General features: G+C 41.8%; 1 protein-coding gene across 1 annotated transcript in view; it reads left to right on the forward strand.

The window, feature by feature from the left end:
* Positions 1-6,141: 6,141 nt before the first annotated feature.
* sema6a (sema domain, transmembrane domain (TM), and cytoplasmic domain, (semaphorin) 6A) overlaps positions 6,142-22,122 on the forward strand; it is a 147,226-nt gene continuing 131,245 nt past the window's right edge. The window contains exon 1 of the mRNA XM_080188973.1: positions 6,142-6,216. The gene's annotated coding sequence lies outside the window, so the exon portion shown is untranslated. The remainder of the gene's footprint in view (positions 6,217-22,122) is intronic.

The following is a 22,122-nucleotide window of genomic DNA, read 5'->3' on the forward strand; positions in this document are numbered from 1 at the left end:
ATTGGGAAGAATTGAGTGGAGTTAAAGGAGAAATTATTCAAGGTGAGACCAATTTGGACCAGTCCAAGGAGGATGATGGTGGATGGACATTAGTTTGACCTTTGTTCAAGGAAGAAGCAAAGAGGTCACAGGCAATATTGGTGAGGGATAGAGATGTGGGAGGATTGAACATTTATAGTGGAGAAGGGACAGTTGGGACCAACAGCTTGTGAAGTATTGAAGTGAGAAGGATCGCAGAAGGATCATGGATGTAAATGGGCAGTGACTGAGTGAAGGATGAATAGAGCTGAGATAGGAAGAGATCAGTTTAGTGTGCCAGTAACATGCTGAAACAATGGATCCACCAAAGCAATCCTGTTTGTGTAACTTGGGAAGGAGGTAGATACTGGCTGTTTGAGATTGGGATCAGTTAGGTTAGAGGCTATGGAGAGAAGATCTTGAGAGATGAAATCCCTGACAGTCCTGAATACAATGGCTTGGTGTTCAGTAATGAGGTCATGGTCCAAGGAAAAATAGGACAAGGTGTCAGAGCATTGGTATTCGGCCTCATCAAGCCAATTCACCAGACAACAACAACAACACCACCCTTGTCAGCAGATTTGATAACAAATTTAGAATTGGACATGAGAGAATGCTGCAATTTCAGGGAGAGACAGGTTAGAGTGAGTGAAGGGATCAGATATACTGAGATGGCTGACATCATGTTGGCAGTTCACAATGGGTAGATGCGAAAGGGTAAGAAACCAATGAGAGGAAAATTACTGGAGGCGGTAAAAGAATCCTCTGTGTGGAGGCAAGACTCCTGATCAAAAAACTGGGCATGGAAGGGAAAATGACTGGAAGTTCATAGAGATGAGGCTGTAAGAGGATGAAGCTAAGGCCTTTGCTAAGGCCATGATGGGCCAATGGGCTTTTTTCAGTGCTGTATACCTCTATGACTCTATGACAGATTGTTCAGTTCAGAGATTGAAGGTTCAAAGCTATTGTGAATACAAGGTGAAGGGTAAGATGAGAAGAAAAGATGGGGTTCATAGGAAAGTGAAGGCAAATAATGTACCAGAGAGGTGTTGGGTTGTTAAAGATTGCAATTATTCAAATCTAAAATAATAGTGACAAAGCTTCAGATGAGACAAAGGATGAGGTGAAACAATGGGCCAGGATATCTTTGAATAGAGTGAGTGTAGCGCTGCTGCAGAGGTAGTGTGCATGTGGTGCTACATGGCACTGAGCTTGAATCTTAGAATTTTGTTTTATTCTCAGGTTTTTCTTGATTTTGCTTGCAGATGGCAGCTTTTCATTATTCTGCCATTTATCTGTCCTATGGCCCTTCTTTTGTTTCTTTACTTGTCCAATTACCACTCTGTTTATCCCAACGATATAAACCTTTTAAGATCATAAGGCCATAAGACATAGGAGCAGAATTAGGTCATTCAACCCATCGAGCCTGCTCCACCATTCAATCACAGCTGATATTTTTCTCATCCCCATTCTCCTGTCTTTCCTCATAATCCCTGATCTCCTTATTTATTAAGAACCTATCTATCTCTGTCTTAAAGACATTCAATGACCTGGTTTCCACAGCTTCTGCGACAAAGAGTTCCACAGATCCACCACCCTCTGGCTGAAGAAATTCCTCCTCATTTCTGTTTTAAAGGACTGCCCTTTAGTCTGAAGTTGTGCCCTCTGGTTCTAGTTTTTCCTACAAATGGAAACATCCTCTCCATGTCCACTCTATTCTAGCCTTGTAGTATCCTGCAAGTTTCAATAAGATCCCCCCTCATCTTTCTAAACTCCAAAGAGTACAGACCCAGAGTCCTCAACTGTTCCTCAAACAACAAGCTCTTCATTCCAGGGGTCATTCTTGTGAACCTCCTCTGGACCCTTCTCAAGGCCAGTACATCCTTCCTTAGATACGGTGTTCAAAACTGCTCACAATACTCCAAATATAACAGATTTTCCCTTTACATCTTTTTCTAATTCTCCATACCCACATGCGCCCCCTCCTCCCCCCACCTCACCCATCCTCACTCTTCCACCCATTCATTTACTTGAATCCTGTTACATATCTAACTTTTCCTGGTTCTGATGAAAGGGCTTTAACTGACCAGAAACATTAACTCTGGAAATTAGTGCCTAAAATTGGTGGTTGAGTCTGAAACGCTCACCTCATTGAAAAGGTACTTGGATCTGTATCCGAGGATTGTCAAAGAATACAACAGGATATGGATAGATTGAAGACTTGGACACAGAAATGGAGGATGCAGTTTAAGCAAGACAAACGCGAGGCGATACATTTTGGAGCATCTAATTTAGGTGTGAATTATACTGTAAGTGGTAGAACCCTTAGGAACATTAACATACAGGGGGATCTGGGCGTGCAGGTCGACAGTTCCCAAAAGGTGGCAACACAGGTGACCAAGATGATTAAGATAGCATATAGCATGCTTGCCTTCATCAACCAGGCCATTGAGTACAAGAGCTGGGAAATCATGTGGCAGCTAAATAAAATAAAAACAAATTGCTGCGGATGCTGGAATCTGAAACCAAAAGAGAAAATGCAGGAAAATCTCAGCAGCTCTGGCAGCATCTGTAAGGAGAGAAAAGAGCTGATGTTTTGAATCCTGATGACCCTAAGGGTCATGTACCCAAAGGGTCATCTGGACTCAACATCCGTTCTTTTCTCCCCTTACTGATGCTGCCAGACCTGCTTAGATTTTCCAGCATTTTCTCTTTTGGTGGCAGCTATATAAAATCTTAGTTAGGCTACATTTGGAGTATTGTGTACATTTCTGGTTGCCACACTATCAGAAGGATGTGGAAGCTTTGGAGAGAGTGCAAAGAAGGTTCACCAGGATGTTGCCTGGTCTCGAGGATGTTGGCTATGAAGAGGGGTTGAATAAACTAGGATTGTTTTCACTGGAAAGAGGGAGGCTGAGGGGCAATCTGAAAGAGGTCTACAAAATTATGAGAGGCATAGACACGGTGGATAGTCAAAGGCATTTTCCTGGGCTGGAAATGTCAATTACAAGGGGGCACAGGTTCACAGTGAGAGGAGGAAAGTTTAAGGGAGATGTACAGGGGAAGCTTTTCAAGCAGAGAGTGGTAGGTGTCTGGAGCACACTGCCAAATGAGTGGTGGGAACAACATTTAAGAGGCATCTGGATGGGTTCATGAATAGGGGGATACGGACTGAGTAAGGGCAGAAAGGTTTTTTTTAGTTTAGTTAGAGCATCATGATCACCTTGGGCTTGAAGTGCTGAAGGGCCTGTTCCTGTGCTGTACCTTTCCTTGTTCTTTGTTCTTTTGTATATAAAGTGCTGTAATCTGCAAGGCTGTTGACCAAGTGCTAGAAAGTGGGATTAAAATGAGCAACTTGCATTTGTTTCTCTCCTTTGGCCAGTGCAGACATGATGGCCTGAATGGCTTCTTCCTGTACCATAACTTTTCTATGGTTCTATGGTATTAACTCTGTTTCTCCACAGATGCTATTGATTATTAGATGCTCTGAAAAAGATACAAAAGTCTGACGTCACATACCAACCAGCTCAAGAACAGCTTCTTCACTGCTGCCATCAGACTTTTGAATGGGCCTATCTCGCACTAAGTTGATCTTTCTCTACACCCTGACTACGATTGTAACACTACATTCTGCATTCTCTCATTTCCTTCTCTATGAACAGTATGCTTTATCTGTATAGCATGCAAGAAACAATATTTTTCACTGTATACCAATACATGTGACAATAATAAAATCAATTTTAAAATTTCCAGTATTTTGTTTATTGTACAGCCCTCACCATGTCTGGCTACTTGCCAAGGAAATGGAGATCAAAGAAAAAGAATCAAATTAAATTCTGCTGTTAGGTACGCTAACATTTCCACATTAGCTGCACTTCTAGGTTTCCCAGCAACAAACCCCCCCCACCAGCCTCCAATACCAACTCTCCACTCACTCCTCACACCCCATAAATAATGAAGCGTTATTGTCAGGGTATACGCACAAGAGAGATCACTTGGATGGAATCCACTGGCACATTTGGAATCGTGAGTCAGAATCTTTAGGAGAGAACAGGGTGAAATTGGAGAAAAAAATACAAGAAATTAAATTTATTTTGCAAAGCATTTATGTATATATATCACATAATTGCTACATGTAGTTCAGAATAACATTCATAACTAATTTTTCTTCCAATTCTCTGAATTTGCAATATACTTAGTTTTGAGAAATAATCCATTAATTTAAACCTGTGTCCAGGAAGTGAGAAGATCTGCTTTCCTCAAGCATGTTATTTTCCCATTGTACCAAAGGAAGCAAAACTGGGTGTCATAAATCACTTTGTGGAAGAAAAGTGCAGAGTACAGTCCCACCGATAACCAGTGGCCTGCCTTACGGAGCAACCCATCTGATTTAAAGAGTGTCGCTCATTCTTTTTTTATCTCTAATTCACAATCTTCCACTCTGATCGAATAATCCATCCAAATTACTAAAATATTGGCAAAATCTCACTTAAAGTTTATTTATTAGTCACAAGTAAGGCTTACATTAACACCACAATGAAGTTATTGTGAAACTCTCCTAGTCACCACTTGTTTGGGTCAATGTATCTAACCAGCATGTCTTTCAGACTGTGTGGGGGGGAAACTGGAGCACCCCTGGAGGAAGCCCACACAGACATGGGGAGAACATGCAAACTCCACACAGATAATGACCCAAACTGGGAATTGAACCTGGGTCCCTGGTGCTGTAGAGTAGTAGTGCTAACCACTGTGCTACCATGCCGCTTGACATTGCTCATGAGTGCACCAGATCTTGACAACATGGAGCAGTCAAATGCAGCAAGGAACAGAGTTAGGGCAGTGAAGTGATGCCGAAGAAAGGGGGCTGAAGATATGATGTCAGGAGGTATAATGATCTCTTTCTTGTTATCTGGAAACTAGCAGCAAAAAGTACCATGGTTCTAAGATGAGCAAAAGCATCTTCTTAGCTCTGCTCAGATCTTCAGTTCAGGAATAATTCCAGTTAAAGTTTAATGTTTATTTATTAGTGTCGCAAGTTGGTTTACATTAACACTGCAATGAGGTTACTGTGAAACCAATTGTCAGTCAAGAGCAACAGCTTCCTCCAATCTCAGTACAGAAATGCCTCCCATGCTTGGTCTTGGCCCTTTGCTTCTATTTGAGCTAGTATGGTTTTTCTCAATAGTTCTAGAGTTTAATCCACCTGTGATCAGAATCATGATAGTCACTGGCAGCAGCAAGTCATATTTGTCAATACTAAGTGGTTAGAAGGATTGGAAAAAAATCTTTCCAATAGAAGTTACGTGTCTTTACATAGCAATCTTCCCTTTGGTTTCCCACGTTGCCACAGATGCTGCCCTCATTATTGCAAATAACCCTGGAAAGTAAGTCTGAGCTGCATATTTTAACAGCAGAAAAAAGACCCATTGTTCAGTCTAAAAGTCTTCTAATCCTCTTGAACCTAGAAAAGAATCCAGTCCATTGGAGTCTGCAAAAAAATCCCATGGGAATTGGGGATGAGGAAGATCAAATCTAAGTAAAGGCAGTTAACCTTTTAGTTAAAAAGATAACCTTCATTGACAATGTGCCTGAATTTTTGAAAAAACATGTTTGAGGATCGATCTTTGCCTCAAACCCTATTTTTAGCTATTCAAACAATGAGGTACAGGAAAGCAAAATCCTTAAAACGAAAGTGTTTCTAAGATATTAACACAGACCTCAATCACAATATAGCATTGTTTTCCAAAGAGTACGTTCATTAATAATGCTGCTTAATAGGTTTGGCATACAGCACACTGCTTACTAGTAACTGCTTCTCACCATTTCTAAATTGGGAACTCTTGACCAATTTGGGAAGCTGTCACACGCAAAACTGATCTTAATCATTCTTCCACAGGATGGGAGATCCCTTCCTGCTGCCAATCCCATGCTTCCTTTCCCAGGATGGCTGATTTCAGTTGATAGCCCCCAATTTTTCCTTCCAAATGCACGGAATATGCGTAAAACCCTGTGGAATCATTGGCCATGCTGAGGGCCCACCCCATGTCACCCATCCTGTGCGTATTTCCTTTGTACGTACCAGCACATGGTCAACCAAGCCATCATCAGTAAGTCAGGCGGTCGCTATCGGGAATAGTTGACTTCTGCACAGTTGAGCTGGGTTCAACTCAAAAAGACTTTTAGGACAAAAAACCAAAGGTATGTCATTTTTTCTGCAACCATTTATCAGAAATAAGTCATGCTTATTTTTAAATCAAACATGTGTATATACCAATAAGCTCCAAAACAAGGTGAAGCACAGAGATGTTCTGATGTGTGCAAGGGTGTGATCAATCTATGAAATGATTATTATGGAAGAAGCTGAATTTTAAAATAGGATATACATGATTTCAAATCATTTGGATTGGAAGTAAAGCTAGGTTTTAACAGAAAGCATGTGGTTATGGAATTTAGATTTTATAACCCCTCCCGCCCCAATATTTGTTGTGTCCTTTAAAGTTCAGCTTGTTGCAGTATTGGATATTTTATACATTCTAAAGGAACTGTTAGAATCTTCAATGGGATGACCTGATTGTTCAAAGAAGTCCCAGATAATTATTTTGGACCAGATAATTATTTTGGTTGGCACTGCATCCTCACAGTCCAAAGATGTGCAGGTTATGTTGGCTGGCCATGATAAATTGCCCCTTGGTGTCAGGGGGATTAGGAGGGTAAATATTGGGTTATAGGGATGGGACCTGGGTGGGATTGTTGTTGATGCAGGCTCAATGAACCAAATGGCCTCCCTCTGCACTGTAGATTTTATGATTCTATGACCCATTGTCAATCATGCAGAGTAATAGTTTTTTTAAAAATTAGCGTCACAGGTAAGTTTACATTAACAGTGCAATGAAATTACTGCGAAAATTCCCTAGTCACCACACACTCTGATGCCTGTTCGGGTACACTGAGGGAGATATTATCATGGCCAATGTATCTAACCAACACGTCTTTTGGACTGTAGGAGGAAATTCATGCACACAGTATTGTGTCGTAAGTTATGATACAATCATAAAGTAAGCAACAGTACTTCAATTTTTTTATAAAGAACTCATTCCATCTACTTTGGTCCATTTTCATTTCATAGAAACTAGAAACAAGAGTAGGCCATTCAGCCCTGATGCTTTTTATTCCGCTTTTTACTAAAATCCTCACGTTATAAACAGATTTTATGTTCAGTTTGGTTTTAAAATGCTTTGGACTTCAAAATAAAATGTCAGGATGGAGGGTGGAGAGGAAAACATAGGAAGGGCAGCTCTTTCCTGTGTTGCACACTTGTACAGTTTCAGAAAGGGATGTACTTGGTCTGGGACAGGCGAGCAGAGTTAAACGCAAATTCTCAGGGTTTATACTGGACATAATTCTGGCCCAAAAATCTGCTCCAGGAGATATCAAATTAACTGCCTGCTGCATCCTGTAATATATCCGGTTTAAGGATTTACAAATTGAGGATTTACACGTTGATTATTTATGCAAGTTCCAATTTACCACTTGAACCTGCAGCAGAGTCAGAGCTGGAAGTTTTTCTTTAAAGGTGTAGTTGTAAAAAAGCCCACACCAGTATCCCAGGTGATGTGAGGTGCATCAACTGTAAATAAGCCAAGAGACTTTGCATCTTTCTTCCCCTGTGGCAAAACTGAGCTGACCGAATGACTTTAGCTCAATTTTCATTAATATCAGGTGGCAATCTATTGATTGAATATTAGAAATAAGTGGGTAAAGCTTTGTTTATCTTGCAGTTTCTGCAGATATTTGAGCACTGCGTTCTGCCATTAATCATCTGAGGGAGCCACAGTATGTGCAGGGTGGATCTGCTGTGCAAACACTAGTAGATTTTTCTAATTTACCATATCCTGGTGGGCTGATAATTTCTATTCTGAAATTGAGGCTTGGCTGATGGGGAGTCTTGCTGTGCATGACTAACAGGTGCAGGCACAGATACATTTCAGTACAGAAGTTATCATTACAGAGATCTCTCATTACAAAGAGTCGTACAGATTTGTCATTCTGAATAAGTGCATTATGCACGTGAAGAACGAAATGGGATCACTGGCTTACAATCTACAATGGCAAGTAAGAAAAACCATTAGAGGGAAATGTCTGTATGCCCCTGCATTAAGTATTGAAATAATTAAAATGGCTGCTGATACATTAAATGATTTGTAGTTTTTATTTTGATAATTACCTAGCAATGATGAGGTCATTTGATGGGAGCAAGTAAAGGCTGAGAGGGCTATATCTGAAGAAGAAATTGATTGTTAATCATTTATTCATCAAAACGCAAGAGAAACATAATACATATAAGAGCTAGAAAATTGACTGTTAGTGTAGAATATTTGAAGTTTTAAAGAAAGAACTTGAGAAATTTCGACTCTTCAGGCTTGAGGAGATTATAAAGCTCTACAATACATTTCATAATATAGAAAAGATACATGCAGACGACTTAATTTGTATCATATTGTAATACTGGAACAAGGGCTCAAACTGATAAAAAAGCAGACTTAAGATTTATGTCAGCAAACTTATCGACTTAAAGTGATTAGCACATAGGAAGAACTGCTGGACAGGATCATGGAAGGAAACCATAAAGTCATTTAAGGGATATTTGATGGTCAGGGAGCTGGGATAGTGGATTAAATTTTTCTCACAGAATTTGATTCCTCAACTATCTTCCAGCATTGATTATTCTGTTGTGTTTAGTACATTTAGCACTTCGACTAGTGTCACAGCATTTCCTGCAAGTGGAGTCGTACCTTGAAACAAGAACAGGACAATTAGTTTTACATGTTGAATACATTACTTAATTGATTAATTAACACTATTCAGGTCACTACTCTACTGAATTTAATATGAATTCTGTCATTTCAAAATTAAGACTTAAGCCAAGAAAAAAAATAGTGCGTTGAAAAACCATTTACAAATCTATTAGGATATGTTCAAACATTTGTCTAACGATTATGCAGCAAAGAATTTGTTGGTTGTCTGCCACAGCAGGAGTTCTGCAGTGAAGGGAATAATATTTGTGGGTTTTTTTTGCTGAGTGGTTTCACTGGGGAAACTATTGTTTGTAAACAGAAGGCATGGAGTAGAGACTTGATTATTTTTTTACAGCACCGCTCGATTGCTGTAACAGTCCTTTTTGATTATTAATGCTGGATGCCAACAGCATTTTACCTTCAAGCCAACATATTCATCTGGACATGTGAGACAAATGCAGGAAAGGCCATCGTTAGAGACATTGGGGGTGATTCTCTGACCTCATCACAACTGGTGCAAATCATGCCAATCCCAAAAAATAGTGTGCAGGTTAAAAATCAGTTTTGAACCTCATGCCAGTTTGCAATCACCCTGGTCCCTTTCCAATGGCACAAATTATATTGCGCCCAGAAAGGGCACAAAGCTTATTAGCATATTCAGATTAGCATTTAAATATGAATAGCCCCTTCGATGCCAGATTCTCCCAGTTTCTGGGATCTCTTGATCTTTGGGCACAGCAGGAATTAGTACTGGTCTCCGTTAGCGAAGATCAGGTATGATGTCCACACCAAGGGCATTCGGAGGATATTGAAGCCTGTGATTGGCTGGAGGCATCACCAGGAAGTGCCCATTGGGCACACTGGTAGTGCCTATTAGGCAGCCCAGCACCCCAACGATGCCCACCTGATACCTTGGCAATGCCGGTTGCGCACTGCCATGTGCCAGGGAAAAACCAAGGTGGTGGGGTCTGAGTGGGGGCTATGATGGGGAGTTATGATGGGGAGAAATGACAAGGGGCTATGAATGGGGAGCCAAAGTAAAGGATAGCAAGGGAGATTGTGCAGGGGTGGAGCATGAAGGGGTCAGGCAGGATGAACCATCGGGAGGGCCCCAATTCTACAATGCCAATGACCCATGTTGGAGAGTGGGTGGAAAGCATGCCACCAATGAGGGGGATCCTGACATCTGGGGGAAGTGGGGAGAGGGGGGTGTCCCTAAGATCAGGATGCCCTTGTGAAATAGCAAAATGGCAAAATGGCTCTGCGGCCAGGGTCAGTGACATGTTTAGGCCAACCGCTTTCCTCAGTACCGGCGCACAACTCACCGGGGTGGGAGATTGTGAGGAGTGGGAATTGGAGGGCCTAATATTCAACCACAGAACTCAGAAAAAAATTCTCAAAGCATCAAGCCGTACCTTTTAACCAGCCTGTCTCATTACTCAGCACCACTGTGACTGCCTCCAAATTGGTTCCAAGGCTTGACTCTAGCACGTATCCATGTCCCAGAATGAAAATCCCAACTGCTCGGAGCACTTTCTCTTGAGTTGAGTTTGCAGAGTCAGAAATCTTCCCAATTCTGTGCTCCTGTGTCTGACCTGCTTTGGTGGCCACAGCATTTATGTGGCTGGTTCAGCTCAGTTTCTGGTTATTAATAACCCCCAGGATGTTGATGCTGTGGGATTCAGCAATGGTGATGCTATTGAATATCAAGGAGAGTTGGTTAGAATCTCTCTTGTTGGAGAATATAATTACCAGGCACAAATTGTGTGGCATGAACGTTTCTTGCCACTTATCAGCCCAACTCTGAATATGGACTAGGTCTTGCTGCATATGGACAAAGACTGCTTCAGTACCAGATGTACTGAACAGTAACACAACCACAAAGGGTTCTATACTCTTAATGTGCAATTAATATATGATTATGTTCAACATATCATGCAGATGAATCCCTGTTATTCTGACAGAAGTCATAACGCCTTTCATTTGCACCAGTATTAGAGCCCACATATCAGTTCAGAGGATGGCCACCGGGTGATAAATTCTATCCTCTGACCACTTGGCTCATGACTCTAGAGCACAACTCATGCACATGTGGGCAGAAGACATAAAATGACAGTCTCTGTCATACAAAATCTCAGCAAAAGAACCATAAGGTTGCTTAAACAACACTTCCATGAATTGAGTATCTCTTGAGTAGCCTGGCAGCAGACAGCAGAGTTTGTGTCACCAAGCATTATGGTCGGCTGCATCTTACATAAGCTCATCATCATAAGGATACAATACTTATCATCAGGCTTTTTTAATTCATTTATAGGATGTGGAGTCACTGGCTAAGCCGGTATTTTTGCCCACCTCTAATTATCCTTTAGAAGGAAGTGGTGAGCCAATTTCTTGAACCACTACAGTCCATGTGGTGTTAGCACACCCAAAGTGCGATTAGGAAGGGAGTTCCAGGACTTTGACCCACCAACAATGAAGGAACAGTGATATATTTCCTAGTGTTATGATCAGTTGAGGAGACGTGTGTTGGTTCCCATTCATTTCAGCCCCCTTGGTTAGCCACAACGAAGATCTGAAAAATTTCCTTTCCCCATGAATACCTTTTCCAATCCAAATCAATTCCTCGTGAATAAGGAGCTGATCAAAACTGGTTTTCTTGAGTCACACAAAGTTTATTAGTTAGTAAACCCTAGAAAAATAATAGTTACAATTATACATACAAATCTCAGAAATAGGAAAGTAAAGTCCAAATGCAAGGTTTTATGATTGAGTCCTGTGCTTGTCTTTGAGGTTTAAATTATTGAATGTTGTAACCATTTAAATTTAGCGGGGTTCCTGTACAATCCTGGAGTTGGCTTTTTTCCAGTGAGCCCTTTGTTGAAGACACCTTCTAGCTTCCAGGGAGATAGAGACAGAGAGTGGTCTTCCTGCTTCCTTTCAGCAGCCTTTTCAGATGATTATGTTATTTTTCCACCCGCTTGCTCTTTATCTTTTGGTTGGCAGAATATGTTTTAATCCCTCTCCCTTTATTGAAGGGAGTTAAATCCATTGTTGTAGGTCCTTGCCTCTCCGAAACCTTCAATACATTTGAAGATATAAATCAACAGGAGGTGAGATTATTTCATCCTCCTCAGGGGGATATCTGACAAGTATCTGATCAAAGTCCAGCATTTTGCATTTTTCAAGTCTTACTTTAAGAGTGTTTCGGTTTGAAGTGGATCTTGACACCCTACCAGATATGAAATTTCATCTATTCAGTCAGCAATGCAATTTATATAGACTTTTCAGAGATGTACTAAACATTATAGTATAGACCATCAGATGACTCATGGCAGCTATTTTTGATCAGTGTCTTTACTTTCATTTATTAAAAGAAACAGGTCTTTTTTAAACATTCCAATATGTTAGTTAGTTGGTGAAGTTGTGGGTGACTGTCACTGGATATCTAAAAGAATAAAGGTGCATGAATTGGACACAGTGAAAGAAGAGGAGAAAGCAAGATGCACAGTATCCTTTCATCATGACACAAGTCAAGAAGGGGAACTTGCAAATGGTGGTGTTCCCCTGCATCTACTGCCCTTATCCTTCTAGGTGGAAAAGTCAAACTTTTGGAAGGTTCTATTAAAGAAGCTTTGGTGAGTTGCTGCAGTGCATCTTGTGGATGATATACTGTGTAACAGTGATGTAGGGAATGAATGTCAAAGCTGGATGCGGTGCTTGTCAAATGGGTTGCTTTGTCCTGAATGGTACAAATTTGTTTGTGTTGTTGGAGCTGCGCTCAACCAGTTAAGTAGACAGTATTCTAATCAATTCCTGATTTGAGCATTGTAGATGGTGGACAGGCTTTGGTAAGTGTGGAGGTGGATTACTCACTACAGAACTCCCAGCCTCTGGTTTGTTCTTGGAGTGATGTGGAGATGCTGGCGTTGGACTGGGGTAAACACAGTATGAAGTCTGACAACACCAGGTTTAAGTCCAACAGGTTTATTCGTTTGTAAACTCACAAGCTTTTGAGGTGAAATGTCACCTGACGAAGAGTTTAACCTCGAAAGCTTGTGAGTTTACTATCAAATAAACCTGTTGGACTTAAACCTGGTGTTGTCAGACTTCGTACCTTGTTCCTGGAGTCACATTTTCATATGGCTAGTCCAGTTCACTTTCTGGTCAATGATAACCACAGGATGTTGATAATGGAGCAACAGCAATGGTACTGTCATTGAATACAGTAAGAAGTCTCAGAACACCAGGCTAAAGTCCAACAGGTTTATTTGTAGCAAACGCCACTAGCTTTCGGAACTGACCACTCCTTCATCAGGTGGGTGGGAGTTCTGATCACAAACAGAGCACATAAAGGCACAAACTCAATTTATATGAATAATGATTGGAATGTGAGTCTTTACATCTTATCAAGTCACAGACAATGTGAGTGGAGAGAGCATTAAGCACAGGTTAAAAAGATGTGTATTGTTTCCAGACAGGAAAGTTAGTGAGATTTTGCAAATCCAGGCAAGTTGTGAGGGTTATGCCAGACCATAATCCAATTCTCAATTGAACAAGTGCCCAGCACCACCTTCCTTCTGTTACTGCTCTTCAAAACAATCTCTTAGCCATAAAACTCAAATCAAAGCCACAACAGAACAACTATTTTGAAGGAACTTTACTGAGCAGACTATCTAACATTCCATTAAAAAGTCAATTAATCAGTCTTGTGTAATCTTAGTGCTTATCTTCCAAGTGCTTTAGCTTGTTTTTATGTTCCTAGAGTGCTATTTCAGAGGCTGCAGCATAGCTTTTGGAAGGCTCCTCATTTTCAGCGGAGGGGACTGCATACTACTTTGCAGCTTAATCTAAAACAGTTCATTTTATACCTCAGCATGGACAGCAACAGTCCTGGTTAACTTTGAGAGAAGACGGCAAGGAAGTAGTGTCATGTATGTGCATTTCCCCAAATGCCGCTTGTGCCCGGTGATTTGACAGGTTCAAATTTTATATTATCTTTTACAGTAAGCACAGCACGAGCATCTGAGCTGATGACTGAGAGCATGAGATTGAGTACAGCGTTTCATCATCATCAGCCTCTTCTGTCTCTCACAGTTCATGCTGCTGCACATCTGCCTGGCCAGATGCCAGTTCTCTTGGGTATCTGAAAGAATAAAGGCACATGAATTGGACACAGTAAAGGAAGAGGAGAAAGCAAGATGCACATGCTTCCACCATCTGCAGTGGGATTCAGAAGAGATTGTGGGATGAAAGGATTGTGAAAAGGAGGATTAGATAGAAACATACCACCTTCAATTCTTTCAGTCCCTGACATTCTCACTCCAATAATGGCAAAAATTTTCTCTTCCATTGTGATAAGGATATGCCTGCCCCCCGCCACCCCTCCCAGTTAGCTGTTGCTGTCTTCACTAATGCATTACATTATTCTGCAAGGGAAAGCAATGTGCGTCACTGGGCATTATACAATGTCTTTGGGATGTATTCGTCATGGTTGAAAAACTAACTTTATCAGGGGACAAAATAACGTGGGTTGTAAAACAAGCATCTGTTCCAAACCTTTCCCCTCCTGCTGAATATTTATTCTGAAACTTTCCTGCAGGGATCAATGGATAAGGAACAGACCCCACCCAGAAGTATGGGAGTGTGCATATGGGTGAACATGGAAAACGTTTACTTATTATGCCTCTTCCACTTCTGGTTTAAGTAACCTGCCAAGACTGATAGCTAAAGCTCACATGAGCAGTGGGTAGTAAGATGAAATACTCGAGGATTATCTGAAGCTTATGAAACCATATTCCAGTAAAAGATAAGCATCTTCTCAATGCTGAAAGAGGGAACAAAGTTCACAGCAGAAAGAAAATTAATTCCACACTTTAAACAATTCCTTCATGAAATTGTGCAAACAAACTTTTCTAAAGCAGAGCTACATAGTACATTTAACACTTTTGTGGTCAATTGTGACAGATGCTTCTGATTAAAGAATAAAGCATTCAAAGCTTTTAATTCTTTTAACAATTACTTCAAAATCAGAAATAATTAAAGCCACCAGCCAGTTGGTTTAATTAGGAATTCAGTCAGTTTTGTTCTACCAAAGACTTGGGTTTAGTCATTGATGAATTTGGCATATTTCTGAATGAAACCAATAACCAAAAGAAAAGGTTAACAATACCTTTAAACTAAGAGTAATGTACAGTAACAATGCAACAGATGTGGTTTTTCTGACCATTATAATGGGATTGACTACAGGGACTTTTTTTTCTATTCCTCTACTGTTTCTCTCAGCTGGACAGAGACAAACAAGTACATCACCCACAGTCTTTAGTAAAAAATACTGAATGCAACCTGATGGACAATGGAATGGACAAGTTCCGGACATGTGGCAGTCCTGTCCACTATTGTCTTGACATGAAGGGGGCTTGGCTTGGTGACATGCAATGTTCATGGAAAATGTGAGTGGGGGTAGCAGGAAGGGGAGGAGAGGAAAGACTCAACAAATCTCAGTGAAGGTATCTGGGAGATAATGTGGGAGAGAAGGTTTAGGCCATCCGATAAACTGTGAGATAATACTTTAACTCTTAAAGGAGCAAACTCAAGTTAATAGTACATTTTATTTTCACTCTTTCCTGATAATCATTAATCTGGACCTACTGGCAATGGACTGGGGATGGGAAGGCTGGGTAAATGGCACAGGAAGGTGTTAGAACATAAGAACATAAGAAATAGGAGCAGGAGTAGGCCATCTAGCCCTTCAAGCCTGCCCCGCCATTCAATAAGATCATGGCTGATCTGTCGTGGCTCAGTTCCACTTTCCCGCCCTCTCCCCATAACCCTTAATCCCCTCTCTTATCAAAAACCCATCAACCCGCGTCTTAAAAATATTTAGCGAGGCAGCCTCCACCACTTCAACGGGCAGAGAATTCCAGAGATTCACCACTCTTTGAGTGAAGAAGTTCCTCCTCAACTCCGTTCTAAACCGCCCCCCCTTTATCTTGAGGCTGTGCCCCCTAGTCCTACTGTTGGGGAGACACTTGATGCCTAACAACAAGAAAGAAGGCTGATTGGTTGTCCTTCGGGGGCCCAGCTGAGCCACATAGATAGCTAGCAAATGACCACTTCCCAGCTCCATGGGTATTTTACCATGGTTGGGAGGGACTGTTGTCGTGTGGTGAGAGACTGTGAAGCAAGCCCTGGCAATATCGCAGAAGGTCTTACAAGGTCTGGGGGTTCTCCTTCTTGAACAATCCATAGCTCACAGTAAGATACTTGGTAGCAATGGCTGCCTTTGTTGTAACAGCATCACCTACTCTCAGCAAACCCCAACAGCTCACTAGTACCGGCCAGACTAACTCCAACAACCCCAAATCCCATATACCAGGGTATGTGGGTGCACAGCTATCAATGCACCTTCATCTTTCAGATGAAGCCCTGGCAGTGCCCACCATTTGTTCCCTGATGAGGCCGTTGAACAGCAAATACTCAGAATTTTTTTTATTGGCTCACCAGATATGGACATCATTTACTATGCCAACACTGGGGGTGGCACGGTAGTACAGTGGTTAGCACTGTTTCTTCACAGCTCCAGGGACCTGGGCTCAATGTATGTGTAGAGTTTGCACATTCTCCTTGCGTCTGCGTGGGTTTCCTCCAGGTGCTCCGGTTTCCTCCCACAGTCCAAAGATGTGCGCGTTAGGTTGATTGGCCATGTTAACATTGCCCTTAGTGTCCTCAGATGCGAGGTTTGGAGGGAATGGTGGGTGAATGTGTGGGGATGTGGGGGTAGGGCCTGGGTAGGACTGTGGTTGGTGCAGACTCAGTGAGCCGAATGGCCTTTCTGCACTGTAGGGTTTCTATGATTCTATGATTATTGCCCATTCTTAATTGCCCTTGAGAAGGTGCTGGTGAGTTGCCTCTTGAAACACTTAATCCACATGTGCAGGTGCATCCACCATGCGGTTAGAGAGGATTTTCCAAGATTTTGACTGAGCGATCGTGAAGGAGCAGCGATAAATTTCCAAGTCAGCATGGCAAGTGGCTTGGAGGAGAACTTCCAGGTGTCAGTATTCCCAAGTGTATAGTGTGCTTGTCCTTCTGAATAGTAGTAGTCATGGGTTTAGAAGGTGCTGTCTAAGGAGCCTTGGTTAGTTCCTGTAGTGCATGTCCTAGATAATACGCACTGTGCATTAATGGTAGAGGGAGTAGATAGGGTGCCAAGCAAGTGAGCTGTTTTGTCTTGGAAGAGTCAAGGCTGAAGCTGCACTCACTCAGGCAAGTATTCCAGTGCCCTCCTCCTTGTGCCTTATAGGTGGTGGACAATTTTGAGGGGGCCAGGAGGAGAGTTACTCACAACAAAATTCCCAACCTCTGACCTGCTCTTATAGTGACAGTATTTACATGGCTGGTCCAGTCAATGGTAACTCCTCAGGATGTTAATTGTGGGGGCTAAGCAATGATATAGTACTATTGAATGTCAAGGGACAATGGTTAGATTCTCTCTTGTTCATTGCCTGGCACTTATGTGGTGTGTAGATTACCTAACACCCATTATTGGTGAAAAACAGGTGATGGGATTCAAATTGCTCTGAATCCTAAAAGGAATGAAACTGAACACACCAACTGGCATTGACCTAGGCCAGGATGTGATGGACTAGCCAAAAGTCCATTGTCTTCCAGTCCATGGACCGGGAGATCCTGCCAGTGGGTAGGGTCAGAAAATTCCTAGGCATCGAAAAACAGCAAAACCTTCCCTATAAACCCTGCAAAGCTTACTAACATCTGTGGTTTGTACCAAAATTAAGCTATCTCACAGATTAGTCAAGCAACAGCCAAACATTGTCATACTCCAGGAATCATACCTTGCAGACAATATCCTAGACACTATCAGCACCATCCCTGGGTATGTCCTGCCCCATCAATAGGACAGGTTCACCAGAGAGGGTGACACAGTAGCAGTCAGAGGGAGTTTCACTAGGAGTCCTGAACATCCACTCTGGGCCATCATGAAGTCTCATGAAAGCTTGCCACCTACTAATCCCCCCGCCCTCAGACAATGAATCAGAACTCCTCCATGTTGAACACCACTTGAAGGAAGGACTGAAGGTGACAAGAGCTTAGGGTTTATTTTGAGACTTTGGATGGGGGCCAGCCATGTCATTCACCAAGACTGGCTTGGTAGTAACAAAACTGGCTGAGTCTTAAAGGGCATAGATGCTGGATTGGGTCTGGAGCAGGTGATGAAGGTACCAACAAGAGAGAAAAACCTACTTGACCTTACCCTTACCAATCTACCTATCGCAGATGTAATGTCCCTAACAGTATTAGTAGGAATGATCATCATACAGTCCTGGTGGAAACCAAGTGTGATCTTCATATTGAAAGTACTCTCCATCGTGCAATGTGACACTACCACCATGTAAATAGGAAAGATTTTGAACAAGTCCAGCAATTCAACTCTGAGTATCCATGAAGGGCTCTGTACCATCAACAGCAACAGAATTGTACTCAAAGATGATCCATAACCTTCTGGCTTGGCATATCCTCCACTATAACATCAAGTAGAGGGATCAACACTGGTTCAATGTAGTGTGCAGTAGGGCAGGCCAGGAGGACCACCAGATATACCTAAAAATACCTAGTGAAGATACAACATGGGACTACTTGCACACCAAAAAACTAAGCAATATCACAACCAATGGATCAGGTCTCAGCTCCACAATCCTGCCACATCCAATCTTAATTGTTCTGCAAAATAAGTCTGTTCACCTTCCAACTTGAATCAGTTAAATGAAGTTGAAAGTTCACAGCTCTGTGCATTTATATCTGCAGAGGCTAGTCAACATCAGATATTTGAACATTTTTTCCAAAGCATAACGCTGATTTTTTCTTTTCCTAATCTATTGGCATTGAGATCAGTGGCGATGCACTGTTACCCCCACACGTGAGATCAGCTCAGTGATCAAAGGTGGTTCCATGGTCAAAGATGGCCTCTCCAGGCCTGTGCACTTTAAATCACAATGAGCATGTGTTGTTACCCTCCAGACAATTGGGGAAGTAAGCTTGAATTATTCAAGTTAACAAAAAATTCAGGTTTAGGTTCAGCTCGCACGGGGTAATTTGATTAATTTGACTCTACTTCTTTTACAATGAATAGTTTAGGTCAGTCATATATTGACGTTATAAAATATTGGACATGACCTTTTTAGAACTGGTCTCTAACATGAATGTATTTTAGTGGTGTGGTTGTCTATCAAAATTCTATGTAGCTCAATAAACATCTAGACAGAGCTTGGAATTTGATTTAAAAGTTTCAAGGCCCAAGTCTTTACTGAACCTAAATTCTACCTCACACGATACTCCTATGCCTGACCAGTGAGGATTTGTAACACACTCTAATTTTTGCCAGATTCAGAAGCTTGTCTTGCAATTCATTAGAAAGAGGCCTGCTTTTAGAGTAGAACGCCAGATTCAGATTGGGGAGATATAAGAATGTCAAAGAGGATTCATTAGGGAAGCAGGAGCTGAAGCACGGAATGATCCGAGATCTAGGAAAACCAGTCAAGTGGCAGGAAGAAGCATTATGGAAAAAAAGGAACATGCTCAAGGGAACAAAGCGTATGGATGAACACCCGAGGATAATTGATAGTACCAATGGGAACATAGTAACAGCTAGAAGCACCTTAGGAAGACAGAACAGAATAGCAAGGCGGAGCACCTACAGGGGATTGGTAAGTGCCACAGGGAGCAAAGTGACTTTTAAAAATTATTTAGTTAGTCGTCACAGACATATTCCAGTTATGAGGAGAGAGCATCAAGAGAAATCCTCATTTTTACAACAGGGTATTGAGAACCACAATACTTTGTGGTGCAATATAGAGTCACTGATGCTGACGTTTCCAATACTATACACATAATGTGCCAGAACCAAGCATATCTCCAGGCTATATTTCATACTTTGTCCAACTAAAACAGAAAGTTCCACTTTGCAGGAAGGAAAAGTGCAATCATTTTCAGGAAGTGCTGATGGAAAGGTTAAAAGACCATTGTATGACCCAGCCAATGTGATGGGTTCTGTGACACTTCGTACTGAACCGCTGGTGTACCGAGGGAATATCACATTGTAACATAGGTACTTGCATGATCAGCACAAACATTAAAATAAATGTGAACTAATTGCCAGTGAAAAGAGAGGAGCTTAGAAAAGCTGCCAGTTTTAACAATGTAGCAAATTGGGCTTATTAGATGTATTGTGCAGGAATTTTTTATAAGATTTTGTTTTCCTGCCCTGATTATGCACACTTGCAACTGCTCTGTGCTTTATGTACCTAAAAGCTGAAAAAAATGTGTTTGCAAATCCTCAAACACATCATACTCTGAGGATCCCTCAGCAAACCAGGTGTTACACGTAAGTCTTACACCCGCCTTCACTGTTTAATTGAAGAATGTCTGTCTCTGCTCCCCTTGGAGTTTATTCAGTGACTTGTGAGACCTTGCAGACTGAATAGGTTCTCGACTTAAACCTTGCAATCTCCAGCTACGGAATTGGAAGCAGTACTACAATTGACCTTAACGCTCATCGAAGTAGATTTTTGTCACTACTACCTGGGTAGTAATCTAATGGTGCAAACTACATTCTCTTCACAATGATCAATGGAGTGAAAATCAGAAAAACCTTGTAAAAGCTGTGAAATCTTACCTATTGAGGATGAAATTCTATGTCATAGGTCAGGAAGAATAAATTTGGCCAATTATTCAGTGATTTCTGCTGGAAGTGTATCGAATTGTCAGGTGAGTACAGGACTGGAATAAGTTGTAAAGCTTCCTTGCTCATATACACACAAAGTCCACAACTAAGTACTTGGCCATGATAATGGAGCATCACTATGGAAGGTGGCAATGTCTCCAGCAGATGCGCTAGCGGAGAAAATAGCATAGAAAAAGATACACCTGTCTCCTTCTGGAGACAGCCCAAAATGCTTTTAATGGAACAAGAAAGGTAAGCAACAAGATATGCAAACATAAAGAAATATAAGGCAGAATTTTCCCTGAATTTGGCAAAAGCAGCAATAAGTTTTTATCCATTTGATGCTGGACATCGAACAAACCTCACAGCATGGGTCTCACATCATAACACTGGTGGGGGCAGCACTGATTTTCCCACCCCACCAACAACTTAGTCCCTTGGAGATTGGGGCACCATTTTTAAAGGCTACCCCAGCAGTACTTCTGCCTTCCTCATTCTGGCCACACAATCACTGGGGACGAAGTTGCAAGTTTTTAGGTGTCCAGATCACTAGCAACCTGTCTTGGTCCCTCCAAGCCGACGTTATAGATACGAAAGCCCACCAACACCCCTACTTCCTCAGAAGACTAAGGAAATTTGGTACGTCACTACGACTCATACCAACTTTTACAGATGCACAATAGAAAGCATTATTTTTGGTTGAATCACAGCTTGGTATAACTTCTACTCTATCCAAGACTGTGAGAAACTACAAAAGGATCATGAACGAAGCCCAGTCCATCACTCAAACCAACTTCCCACCCATTGACACTGTTTACAACTGTTTACACCGACAAATGCCAATGTCCAGGCACAATTCTACGACTCATCCGCTTCATCCTGGACCACAACATCTTCACCTTCAACAACCAGTTCTTCATCCAGACACATGGAACAGCAATGGCGACCAAATTCGCATCTCAATATGCCAACATCTTCATGCACAGGTTCGAACAAGACCTTCATTGCACAGGACATCTTCATTGCACAGGACCTTCACCCGACGCTATACACTAGATACATCGATGACATTATCTTTCTTTGAAGCATCACTGAAACAACTACATGATGACATCAACAAGTTCCATCCCAACATCAGGCTCATCATAGACTATTCTCCAGAGTTGGTTTTAGTTTTGGACACATGCATCTCCATCAAGGATGGTCACCTCAGCACTTCACAATACCATAAATCCACAGATAACCTCACAATGCCCTGCTTCTCCAGCTTCCACCCTAAACGTGCTAAAGAAGCCATCCCCTATGGACAAACACTCCGTATGCACAGGATCTGCTTAGATGAGGAAGAACACAAGAGACACCTACGGACACTAAAGACACCCTCGTAAGAACAGGATATTGTGCTCAACCCATAGACAGTTCCATCATGCCATAGCGAAAAACCGCAAACCTTCGTTCCTCCCTGCCTAAGGTGCAAACTGACCCACAACCCCTCGCTCCCATTGCTGGGGTCCCTGATTATTCCCTGTCCAAAATGCCAGACTTAATTCCCTTCAGTGACATGTCCTCTTC

The sequence above is a fragment of the Carcharhinus amblyrhynchos genome, chromosome 5, assembly GCF_965287045.1.
Source record: "Carcharhinus amblyrhynchos chromosome 5, sCarAmb.v2.hapA, whole genome shotgun sequence".
Classification (NCBI taxonomy): Eukaryota; Metazoa; Chordata; class Chondrichthyes; order Carcharhiniformes; family Carcharhinidae; genus Carcharhinus; species Carcharhinus amblyrhynchos.